We start from the raw sequence: 12,633 nt of genomic DNA on the forward strand, positions 1-12,633 counted from the left end.
CATTCAACATTAGCTTCAGGACCCTCAGAAACCAATCCAACACTTCAGACAAATTTCCCTTGGGCCCCACTGAACTTTTGGACAACTTAAGCCTCAATCGCTCTCATGCTATAGGCATGACAGTGTCCAGAAACCCAAATTCACTCTCACAAGCTTGCTTGCCAGCGTCCAAAGACTAAATTTGTCAATGATATTCCAGCGTCCCTAGGATTTGAGCCACTTTTTCAAGCCCAGAGCCCAGGTCACTGCCCAGAACTTCATGACACCTTAAAACAATAAATTAACATGGAAATGACAGTACTAAAGAAAATGCTTGAATGAAACCTTGACTAGACCCCTACTAGCCATGACAAATAAACTTCCATTCCATCCATTAGGTCATAGATACATTTATCATTCAATTACAAGTAAAAAAATGGTGAAATCCATACATATCTATTGTCATAAAACACATACATAGACAACATCATAGCAGCAGAAATACTCATGAAGGTATAGCCAGATAGACTACATATAATCCATTAAAATGCTCATAGAAATCCAAGGATAAATAACCTTTCATTAATGATGCAAAATCAAAACCCAGGAAGGAACTTCCACATTCCACTCGACTGTATAATGGCTAAGATGAATCTTTGTTCATCCATTCACCCCTATGCCATATTCCAAGCATGAAAGTGGGATCTCATAGAACACATCAATCACAAATCGTCCAGGGCTTCCAGAGGCCATCCACCTCTACCCATCAAACAATGATTCCACCTCACGGTCATACATCACAAAACCATCATCGGATTGGTCTCCATCCAAGCCTTCCAAGGCTTTTAGAGCATTTATCCAACCAAGGTTTTCAAGACTAGTAACTCAACCCATAGCTTATACAAGGCTTCTAGATCATTTTTCCAATGAAGCTTCAAGGACTAGTAACTCAACCCACCAAGGGCTTCTAGAGCGTTTTTCCAACCAAGGCTTCCAGGACTAGTAACTCAACCCAAGTTGTTACAGGGCTTCTAGAGCATTTGTCCAACCAGGGCTTCCAGGACTAATAACTCAACCCAAGCTAAGGAAACATGAGAACCAACCAAAAACAAACAATGAAAGTAAACCCATAATCACCACGGCTATCTAGGAAATGGAAAGGTTAGGCAATCCACTATCAATCCCGGCCATCCTCCATGCCAATGACAGATCACAACAAAAAATCTGCATGCATATGCGATGCGTGCCAAAACTAGTGAAGGAAACATACATGCAACTCAGTACCTGTAAGAAAATATGATGTAGTTGCTGATTCCACTGACTTCTTGCACTTTCCTGTTCTTCATTTGTCTTCTTGCTCAAAGAATCTAAGTATGCCACACCCTCCAAGAGTGCTCCCAAAAACCTCTAAGTTTCCAAGAGTATGAGAGAGAGAGAGAATAATGAGAGAGATCTAAACTTGAATTGACAAAAGGTTACCAACAAATTATTAGAAGCCTTTTTATGAATGATGCCTCTATTTCCTTCATTTTCCTCCTCACATGCAACCTGTAACCTTCACCTCCCTTTTCTCCTAATTTCCATTATTTTCATAAATAAATGTGCCAAACATTCCATTTTACCTTTCCAAAGCCTTAGCCATTGCCTTTGCCAATTTCCTTAGCCATAAAAAATCACAAGTGATCCCCATCACTAGGATTCTGCCCAACATTTAGCTTGGAATAAGTGTCCCATCATCTATGGTTATTATTTTGCGTTTATTTACTTTTATTACATGGACTTTTCACCAAGGTTGTTACAGAAACCTCCCCCTTGGAGGAAAACTATCCTCAATGTTCAACAACACATATAACCACAAAAATGTTGTAAGCAATATATATTGTCGATGGAGATTTATAACTTAGCTCGATATAATATTTACAATTATCAACTTGCTGAGAAGAAAACCAACATGAAACATAACAACATAACATAATAATGACATGACACCCATACCGCTTATTGGATCTTTAAAACATAACTCATGGTGGTATTTACATCCATTACATATCTACATAAACCAACATCAGCAACATATATCAAAACATATACCAAATCAGATACCAAAATCACACCAAAACACCAAGTCAAAATTGCTTTGCCTCAACCAGAAAACATGGAAGGATACATAGCCCACATCTGATCCACCATCTCCCATGTTAGGATATTTCGGCACATAGGAAATAGTTAAGTATAACTTGGTCTAGTGTAGAGTTAGGTAAAGTGTGTTTCTTTACTATGTACTCTTGTAACTTACAATCCGACAGTCATGATATGTAGTGATCTGACGGTTCATTCTCTCCTTGGTATTACCGACACATGATCCGTGGCTTAACACTTGATTGGTCCATGATCTCTATTTAAAGAGCATGGAGGGTCATTTGTAGGGTAACCGTTCATGAGAGAAGCTTATGTAAATTTTCACTTTTATTAATAAATTTCCTGAAGTGGCCGCGTTGGCTCAGGGCGTGCATTGTTTCCCTCTCTGAGGTTTTTAACCACGTCAAGAATACTGGTGTACTGATTTGTGATCTGTTTCTGAACGGTGTCCTTTGGTTTTCTGTCCGAGGAACTTACCTTGTAAATTCCTACATGGTACCAGAGCTATTTGAGGGCTGCATCCATTGGTGATCCAAATCTGAAGCTGATAGAGCTGCATTCGATTGTCGTTTCCTAAACCTACTGTTTTTTACTGCTTTCTGGCTGAGATGACTACTCTATTGTGTTAGGAGCATCTATTCCAGTGAGGAACCCCTTTCATATCACGCGAAAAGGTTTCTGGTAGCCCTAGCAACGTCATTTTTAAGATCTGGAGGTATACAATGTTTATTTGTAGTTTTTAGTTATTTTCTCTCTGTTTATTTCGGTTTATTTATCTCTTTGTTTTTTATTACCGGATCTATACCTTTCATTTCTGCATATGCTCTTTACCTCGTGACTCTATGCGATTTGAGCATATTAGAAACAGAAAGGAAGGGTTTTTCTCATGTGTATGCTCTTTTCCGCTGCGCCGTAGTGTGATCTCTAAAAATCAGAAACATTGAGGAAAATTTTTAGTTTCTGGGTAAAGCTAACTTCAAACCATAAGGTTTGTTTTTTTGTATGTCCGTGTTGGGTTTTGTGGTTTTTTTTTTGTAGGCAAAAAAAGAGCTTTCTCAAGAAAGCACGCACCCCAAAGCTTTAGTGACTACTTAAAAAAAAAAAAACCTTCATCTTTTCCAAAAATTACTAACCTTTTAAACTAGCTCACTTGGTCCAAAGTTACTTTATGAGAATAAAGGTCTTGGGTTCAAGTTTTTCTTTTTTGTTGAGTTACTTTTTCAAAAAGCACATGTAGCATATGTTTTAAAGTTACTTTATGTAACAATGTTCTCACCCATTATAAAAAGTGAGTCACTTATAATTGTAAAGTCTCTTTATCTTTTATTTAAGTTACAATTTAGTGGGTAGCTCATAAAATACCGTTGTCAAAGTGACTTTCACTTATCTATAGAAGTGAGTCACATAATTTCTTTTAAAAGTAAGCTAATTAGATTTATGTTTGGAAATGGGGGCGATTTTTTTTTTAAATATAACATTATCATTCATTTCCACACATTCACGCACTTTGTCGGCATCTTCAACAACTTTTCTTCAAAAAGCCATAACTTGTTCATCCGGAAACCGCTTTCAGAGTTGTTTTTTTTTAATCAGCTTAATTTTTCAAGATATTTCTATTGGAACACTTAGTTTTAGCATCTATGGCTTCAATTTCTGTTAAAATGGAAAGTCCATGCCAAGTTATTCTTGACAACACTAACTAATTGCAATGGTGGTCCTACATTGTGGATTTACTTAGAAGTAAAGGTCTTTACAGAATAGCCTCAGGCCAAGAAACCAAACCTCAAGATGAAGATAAGGTAGCCAAATGGGAAAATAGGCAAGATCAAGCATGTGGGTTGATAGGGATGTCTATTTCTCCAGACCTTAGATTCCATATCGCAGAACTTGATACTCCTAATGAAGCAATGAAACAACTCACTAAAGTTTTTGGAATTAAAAATGAAATTAGAACCCATCAACTCGAAAATGAGTTGCTTACATTGGACCCCAATAATTTTTCTTCCATTGAATATTTTTTGTCCAATTTCAAGACCCTTAGACTTCTCTTGGAAGGTGTTAAGGTTAAGAAAGAAGATGGTAGCCTTATCTATTCCATTCTTACTAAGTTGGGACCAGCATACTCTGTGTTTGTTTCCACCTTCCATTCTACTAGAGAAGCCTTTATTTCTCAAGGACAAGACTACAAGTCCCCCTCTTTTGATGCCTTTTGTGATTCTTTAATAAGAGAACAAGAAAATGTAATATACCTCCCCTTAATAATAAATAATAAATAATAAATAATAAAAAATAAAAAATAATAATATAATAAAAAATAAAAATGATAAATAATACAAAAATGATAATTAATAATATAAATAATAAATAATAATAAATAAATCACTTAATAATAAATAATAAAAATAAAAATAGTAATAACCATACTAAAGCTCTAGATAAGAATAAATAAAACAAGGAAACTATAAAAAAGAAGGAAATAAAACAAGAAAACTAAAAATCAAAAGAAAGTTGCATGTAGACACATGGAGTGTGTGCATGTGGTTTCCCTTTCAATATTGTTCTATTTAATAGATGGGAGAGAGATGAGAGGCATTCCTGCGTTCCATCTTTCTGAGTTTCTATCTTGCATTTTCTTGGGAGAATGATGTTCTGAGACTTAGGAGTCACTGACAGTAGTATGTTGATTGAGGGCTTGGGGGTGGCCAATTATTGCAGATCCTTGCATAATTGAGCCTACGGTTGGGTGGAGAGTTGTTCCCAAAACCTTGTTGCCATCTGGCACTCTTCGATTACAGGTAATATAGGTATGAACTTATTTGTCTTTTTATGTTTTTAATTAAGAAATTAACTTATTTTTACTTTGTACTGTTACATATGGTATCGGAGCAGGGCTGAACCCTTAGGGCCTATGGGAATCTGAAAAAATGAAAAAAAAAATGTCGAAATATTTAACTTGACTTGGTTTTTTTCGAAAGTTACAGGATGCTTATTGATCACGCTATCATCCATTCCTCCAAATGTATGACAACATGGATTCTAGGGTTCTAAATTTGAGTTTTAATATATTTTGCCCAATCAGGATTTATTCTTGTGACTGGTTGTGGGTATTTACATTATTATTGATATTTTCGAGTGAATACTGTAATTGGCATTCCTGAGTGGAGTTTGATGGCAACCCTTTGGAAATCTTTACTTTTTGTTCTTTCTTATCGAAACCCTCATTTATTCAATCAGACGCAGGGTTCGGCCTAGATGGAGTTTACAATTCTAACACTTATTATTATGTGTGCGAGCAGTCTAATTCTGTAGTAACTTTCTGTTAATTGTCGGACTCAAGATTTATTTGTAGTTAAGCTTTTACTGATTTCGAATTTGAGTTTTTTTTTTGGGTTCAGTTCAAAATATTTAAAATATTGTTTCGCCATAGGGTTTTTGGTGGTACTTTAATCCTGTCGCATTCTTATTGAATTAAATTTAATAATACAAACAGTTAAATTTCCACCCATCAAAATTTTGATCTATTCTTCTAGGAAATAGAAAGCTAAAATTCCACTCAAAGTTTTGACATAGTTTTCCATCAAATAGATCAATTTACCATCGGCAAAACCTAAATAAAGTGAAACCCTATCCATGCCTAGAATTTCTACCCAATTTATATCACAAAGGATCTTTTAGGCTGCAAAGTTACCTTACAAGCCGGAGGTATAATAATCTTAATTAGATTTGCATTGTATTGTGTGATCCAAGTGTGTACGTAGTGCAGTGTGCTATTATAGCGTTGAATGCCCCCTCACACACGCAATTGGGCTTGTTCACTCACGAGGAGTTGCAGTCCATTGCCCACCTATCTGGGTCTCTTTCCGTCGAGAATTCTGACAGCCTTTTCTATGTGACTCAGTCGTCCTTTATTTTGGTTCTCCAGATCTTGGTTTTGGTTTATTTCTCTGATCTACGCAGGAGGCCTCTGATCTATATGCGTGTGTTAGATTGTCATATGAATATATGTTTCAAATTTAAGATATATTTCAAATTCCTTATGAAGAATGAATATTACTTTAAAATTTTAGCTGTACGAGATGTTTTTTATTTTTTTTCTGTACCAAATCATATTAGCGTTCATATCCGTACTAAAAAAAACTTACTATGGGGGAGCTGGAATTTCCGGTAAGCTACTTGGAATCCATCGAATTTGGGTCGAATGGGCCTAGTTTTAAATTGGGTTTGCGACTTTTATAAAGGGGCAAGGCCTGGATTCTTAAATTGGTTTCTTGTTGAATTTGGGTCATCCGGGCTTTGGTTTTAAATTGGGTTCTTGTGTTCTTTTACACAGTGTTGAGACCTAAATTCGTAAAAATGGTTTCTCGGTATGTTGCAGAAATCATTAGTAGGGCGTTGAATTGACGGATTTGATTCACTGTATGCGTTTGCTTATAATAAGTTTGGTGTTTGGGAGTCGTTCCATTGCTGAGATTGAGGTTCCATTGCTGAGAGTTTGAATCATTCTTTGCTTATTGTTAACACAACAGAGTTTGATTCATTCTTTACACTGTTTGACTTTTCGATGTTAATAGAGTTGTAGCGTGCAGTATGTATTTGGCATTGTAGCTTTTGGTGCACAAAATTGTCAAGACCATCAATACCTCTCTTCCAGAATATTTTAACCACTCTTTTGTCTGATGTTCCTATCCAGAATATTTAGAGAACCAATGCAATTGCAATTCCAGGAGCTTTAACATTACTACCTTTTTTTTTTTTCGTTGTTTTGTCTTAGCTCCTGCAAATTAGTGCCTCTGCGGCTTTCAGTACCAAAAAAACAGCCAGCGTGTTTCATTGACCTCTAGTCACTTTCTGCCCTCTGGAAGCAATCTGATCTTGACTAAACGAGTATAAACAAATATCAGTTCTTTATAATTTGTTGAAGGAACAATTACCTACCTTGGATGAGGAAATGGTACAATTGATTGTGTAAATGGTATTGTCTCTCAACGAATGTTTCGAACCACAATGTGAGGTTGATCTTATAGTGCGTGCAGATTGTCAAAAGGAACAATGGAATTTGCAGGAACACGCATAGCCATGGCCGCAAGCTTACAATCTTATGTCTTATGTCTTATGCAGGCAATTTTATGTCTTATCTGGGCAATTAATATGGCTAAATGTATTGTAATTTAAGGGATTCGATATGGTGTTGCCTTTGCGGGTGCGCTTGCAGGCAGGCCATATAATTAATAAAATGATATTATTTTGTGTTGGGGAGGAATAACCTTCCCAGTCATCCGATCTGGTTCCGGGTCGAGTGGCAGTGTCTCTTCTTTATGGTGTGGAATATTTCTTGATGGTTTGATTTCATAAATTTTCTTAGAATAGTCATAAGGATCTCAAGATACACTTGTTTAATAATTTATTTTAAAACAATCCACTTATTTTCTAAATAAGCAATGATTGCATAAATAGATACTTAAAGTCATGAATTTGCAGAATTAATATTATTGTGACATATAATGCTTCTTTCCAAAATTCAATACCTTCTTAACACAATAATGTCACCAATATTCTTAAGCTTTACTCATTCGAATTTTTGTTTTATTTTACATTGATCCAATTCTCTAAGTTTTATGGTTTTATACTACAAAATTGTGATTGTTGATAATTTATGGTTTAAATATTGAAAAAATATGGTTTAAGTATTGTAATTCAATTGAGTAACTAAATGTATATTTTAAATTTGAACATATTCTAAATTTGTTGTAGCTTTTGGCATAAAAGTAATGTATAATTTAACTGAATATTACAGGGTAGATCATGGCTCCTAAACGTTGAAGACAAACCCGAAACAACCCTGAGGTAGAAACACCACCTCCCGCCACTTCAGAGATAGGAACCCCAACTGAGCAAGCTATATTACATTCCCTTGGGGAAATGACCAATATCTTTAAGGATTGGGTCTCAAGCCAAGGACGAGATCAAGGAAATGTGCAAAAGGAATTGGAACAAAAACAGAGACAAGACCTAAATTCTCAATTCAATGCCAAAGATGGACAAGCAACACTTGATATTATGAAAGAAGTCCAAAAATCCAAATTACCAGAGTTTACGGGTCTAGAAGGGGGTTCAAAAGCGAAAGCATGGGTAATGGCTGTCAAAAGAGCACTTAGTTTTAAGGCATACACTTCTAGGGAAAAGGCCCAGATATCAATGAGTCTACTAAAAGGAGATGCCTTATTATGGTGGGTAAATGAAGAAACGAAGATGCAAGTCACCCCAGTGCAAGTTACTTGGGAAATGTTTGAGGAAGCCTTCTAAACTAGGTACCTATCAGAAGAGTACAAACACCAACAAGTAGGCGCTTTCCATGAAGTACGACAGAATGGTAGATCTATTGAGGACTATGAAGCTGAATTTTATTCGTTGGTCCATCATGTGGACTATATGGCTAATGATAAACGTCAAGCTGAAAGATTCTTGCATGGACTCGACCCCTTAGTCCGAGCAGAAGTCGCCATGTGGAAACCCACCACTATGGCAACAACCACTACATTAGCCAAACAAGTCCTGAGGAAAATCAATATGAAGAAACAAATGGTGGTTGATGAAAATTCAAGAAAGGAGCATTCCAAAATGAGGCTAAATAAACCTGGGGGGCAGCCATATAGATTCCAGGGAAGATAAAACACTATTTCTCGGATCGCTAGCGCAACTTCTTGACCGCCTCCAGGAGGACGTAAGGGTCAGCCTTACTTGAATAGTGGGTGGGGTAGAAGATTTGGTGACCAAGGAAAAGTACAACATAAGAAGAAGACACCAGTAGAATGTTGGCAATGTAAAGGTCCACATTATAGAAAAGATTGTCCAAGCTATCAAACAGGGATTAAACAACAAGAATACAAAGCAAAAGGAGGAAGACCACAAAACCCACATCAAATTAATGCAGCCACAAACCATCGCCAGGCTGAACACCAAGCCACTATAGTAGAGTTTGCAAGTATGATAAATAACATCCCTCTATCTGTGTTAATTGACCCATGTGCCACTGATAGTTTTATTTCACCTTCAACAATACTTAGATGTGGATTGAAAACTCATAAGCAAAGTAACTTTAGAATGGTAGAAATGGCATCAGGCTCTCAGCAATCAGTAGGGTCAATGATAAGAGATTGTAGTGTTAACATTGGGGGGTATGATACCAAGATGAACCTATATAGTACGACTCTCGGGACATATGACTTAATTGTGGGAATGGATTGGCTTGAATCCCATCAAGCTATACTGGATTGTTATAATAAGACAGTTCTCATAAAAAATGACCAAGGAGAAACCAAAGTAATAAAAGGGATTAGATGTGATGTTACGTTGTGCCTCATATCAGCCAAGAAAGTTAATAAGTGTATGAGGAAAGGGTGCAAGATTTATGCGATAGAAATGGTTCCTACCAACGAGAAGTCCTCGGATAAATTGCACCCACTACTTTCCGAATTTGTAGATGTATTTCCTCCAGAGCTACTAGGTTTGCCTCCAGTTTGAGAAATTGATTTCTCCATAACTTTGAAGCCAGAAGTGGAACCCATATCCAAAATACCTTATCAAATCACTGATCCAGAGCTTAATGAATTGAGTATACAGCTCAAAGAACTTCTTGATCAAGGTTTTATACGACCCAGTGTGTCACCTTGGGGTGCACCAGTAATATTTTTAAAGAAGAAGGATGGAACTCTTAGGTTATGTATTGATTACCAAGATCTAAACAAGGCCACCATTTGGAATAGGTACCCCATGCCTCGAATCAATGACCTCTTTGACCAACTAAAAGGAGCTTCAATATTCTCCAAGATAGACTTACGGTTAGGTTATCATCAACTAAGAATCAAGGAGGAATACATACCTAAGACGACATTCAGAACACGATATGGAAACTATGAGTTTATTGTTATGCCATTTGGTTTGACTACCCCAACAGTATTCATGAACTTGATGAACAGTGTCTTCCGAAAATATCTGGACTGCTTTGTCCAAGTGTTCTTGGATGACATCCTCATTTACTCCCGTAATGAGAAAGAGCATCTAGAACACTTGAGGTTGGTACTACAATGCCTTAGAGAACATAAGCTATATGGAAAACTTTCTAAATGTTCCTTCTTTGAGAAAGAAATTCAATATCTTGGCCATACCATTAGTGGAAAAGACATTGCAGTTGATTATAGTAAGATTGAAACTATAATGACTTGGCCCTCTCCTCGAAATGTCAAATAAGTATGCAACTTTATGGGATTGGTAGGCTACTATAGAAGGTTTGTAGAAAGGTTCTCACAGATATCTAATCCCATCACCCACCTCCAAAGGAAAGGGGTTAAGTTTGAATGGACAATTGAATGTGAGAAAGCATTTAATGAGCCAAAACATCAGCTAACAACAGCTCCAATATTAAAAGTACCCGAAATGGACAAGGACTTTCTTGTATGCACGGATGCATCAGAAGAAGGATTAGGTGCAGTCTTGATGAAAGATGAAGGGGTTATCGCTTATGCTTCACGAAAACTTAAGAACCATGAAATCAATTACGCAACTCATGATCTAGAATTAGCAGCGGTTGTAATGGCCTTGAAATTGTGGAGACATTATCTAATGGGGCGTCAATTTGAATTAAGAACAGATCATAGAAGTCTTGAGCATATCTTCACACAAAAGGACCTTAATGCTCGACAACGACGCTGGAGTGAGCTATTTAGTGACTATGATTTTAAGATATCCTATATTAAGGGAAAAGAGAACAAAGTTGTAGATTTTTTAAGTAGGAGACCTAGACTTCATTCAATATCGTCATTAAAGATAGACTTGAGGAGCCAGATTCTAAATCATCTAGTAGGGGACCCACATTACCAACAAATAAAATTTTCCTTACAAGAAGAGGTACCTGTGGCGACCAAGTGGGAGGAATACACCTTAGAAAATGATGGATTGCTACAATATAAGGGTAGGGTTTACATCCCAGAAGATGATGATCTTCAAAATTTAATAATGAAGGAATCCCATCAAGCTCCATACGCTGCACATCCAGGAGTCCAGAAAATGTATGCAGACTTAAAACAACTATTTTTTTGGACAGGAATGAAAAAGGATATAACAATGTTTGTGGCTCGATGTTTAGAATGTCAACAGGTTAAAGCTAAACATTGTCACCCGACAGGGCTTTTACAACCCCATGATATACCAGAAACTAAGTGGGAAGTTGTTTCGATGGATTTTGTTGGAGGCTTACCTATGACATCCCAAAGACATGACTGTATTATGGTTGTGGTTGATAAATTAACTAAGAGTGCTCACTTCATCCCAGTCAAGACCACCTTTGAAGCATCAGCTATCGCTCAAATTTTCCTAAAAGAAATAATTCACCTTCATGGAGTGCCATGAAAGATAATATCTGACAGAGACACACGTTTTACTTCCAGATTTTGGAAAAGTCTATTACAATCTATGGGAACACAACTGAATTTCAGTACAACATATCACCCAGAGACAGATGGTCAAACAGAAAGAGTAAACCAAGTGTTGGAGGACATGCTGAGAATGTATGTCATGGATCAACAAAACCAATGGGAGAAATACCTTCCCTTAGTGGAGTTTGCATACAACAATAGTTACCACAGTTCAATACAGGCAGCTCCCTTCGAAATCTTGTATGGAAGACCATGTCGTACTCTGTTAAGTTGGGATCGATTAGAGGATCGAGTCATGTTGGGACCTGAAATGCTCCAAGAAATGGAAGAACAAATGGCCACAATTAAACAGAGACTAAAAGAAGCTAGGGATCGCTAGAAAAGTTATGCTGATGCAAAGAGAATTGATAGAAACTTTGAGGAAGGAAGCCAAGTTTTTATTAGAATCAAACCCTTTAAAAGTCCCTTTAGGATGGGTAAGGGAACAAAGCTATCACCTAGATTTGTTGGGCCATTCACGATCCTAGAGAGGATTGGACCAGTTGCTTACAAGCTCGAGCTGCCATTCCATCTAAGAAGGATGCATAATGTATTTCATGTTTCTATGCTTAGAAAATATGCACCCGACTCGTCCCATCTTTTGAAATTTGAAAAATTGCAAGTTTCCGAGGAAGGAGTCCTTCAGGTCGAACCATTATGTATACTGGACCACCGGGTTCGTCGACTCAGGAACCGTGAATTTGAGCAAGTTAAGGTCCAATGGGACCAATATAGCATAGGGTCAGCTACTTGGGAAGATGCAGCTGTTATTTTTCAAGACTTTCCTTATTTACTTGATTAAAATGTGTGGAAATGCTTCTTAGTTAACACAAGTACTTGACTAATATGATATAATGATGCACATATGGTTCTTATAGTGATACTGTATCCTTATGATTTGCATAGGATTTATGATGCTAGAATATGAGGTTTATTTACACATGATTCATCTATTATGTAAAGTCATGATATATCTTTGATGCAATCTGTGCATATCATAATTTAAAATGGTGAAGCATGTAATAGTTGCATACAAATGACATGC

Source organism: Pinus tabuliformis, chromosome 7, assembly GCF_031772625.1.
Source record: "Pinus tabuliformis cultivar Carrire ecotype Pingquan chromosome 7, CPIR1, whole genome shotgun sequence".
NCBI lineage: Eukaryota > Viridiplantae > Streptophyta > Pinopsida > Pinales > Pinaceae > Pinus > Pinus tabuliformis.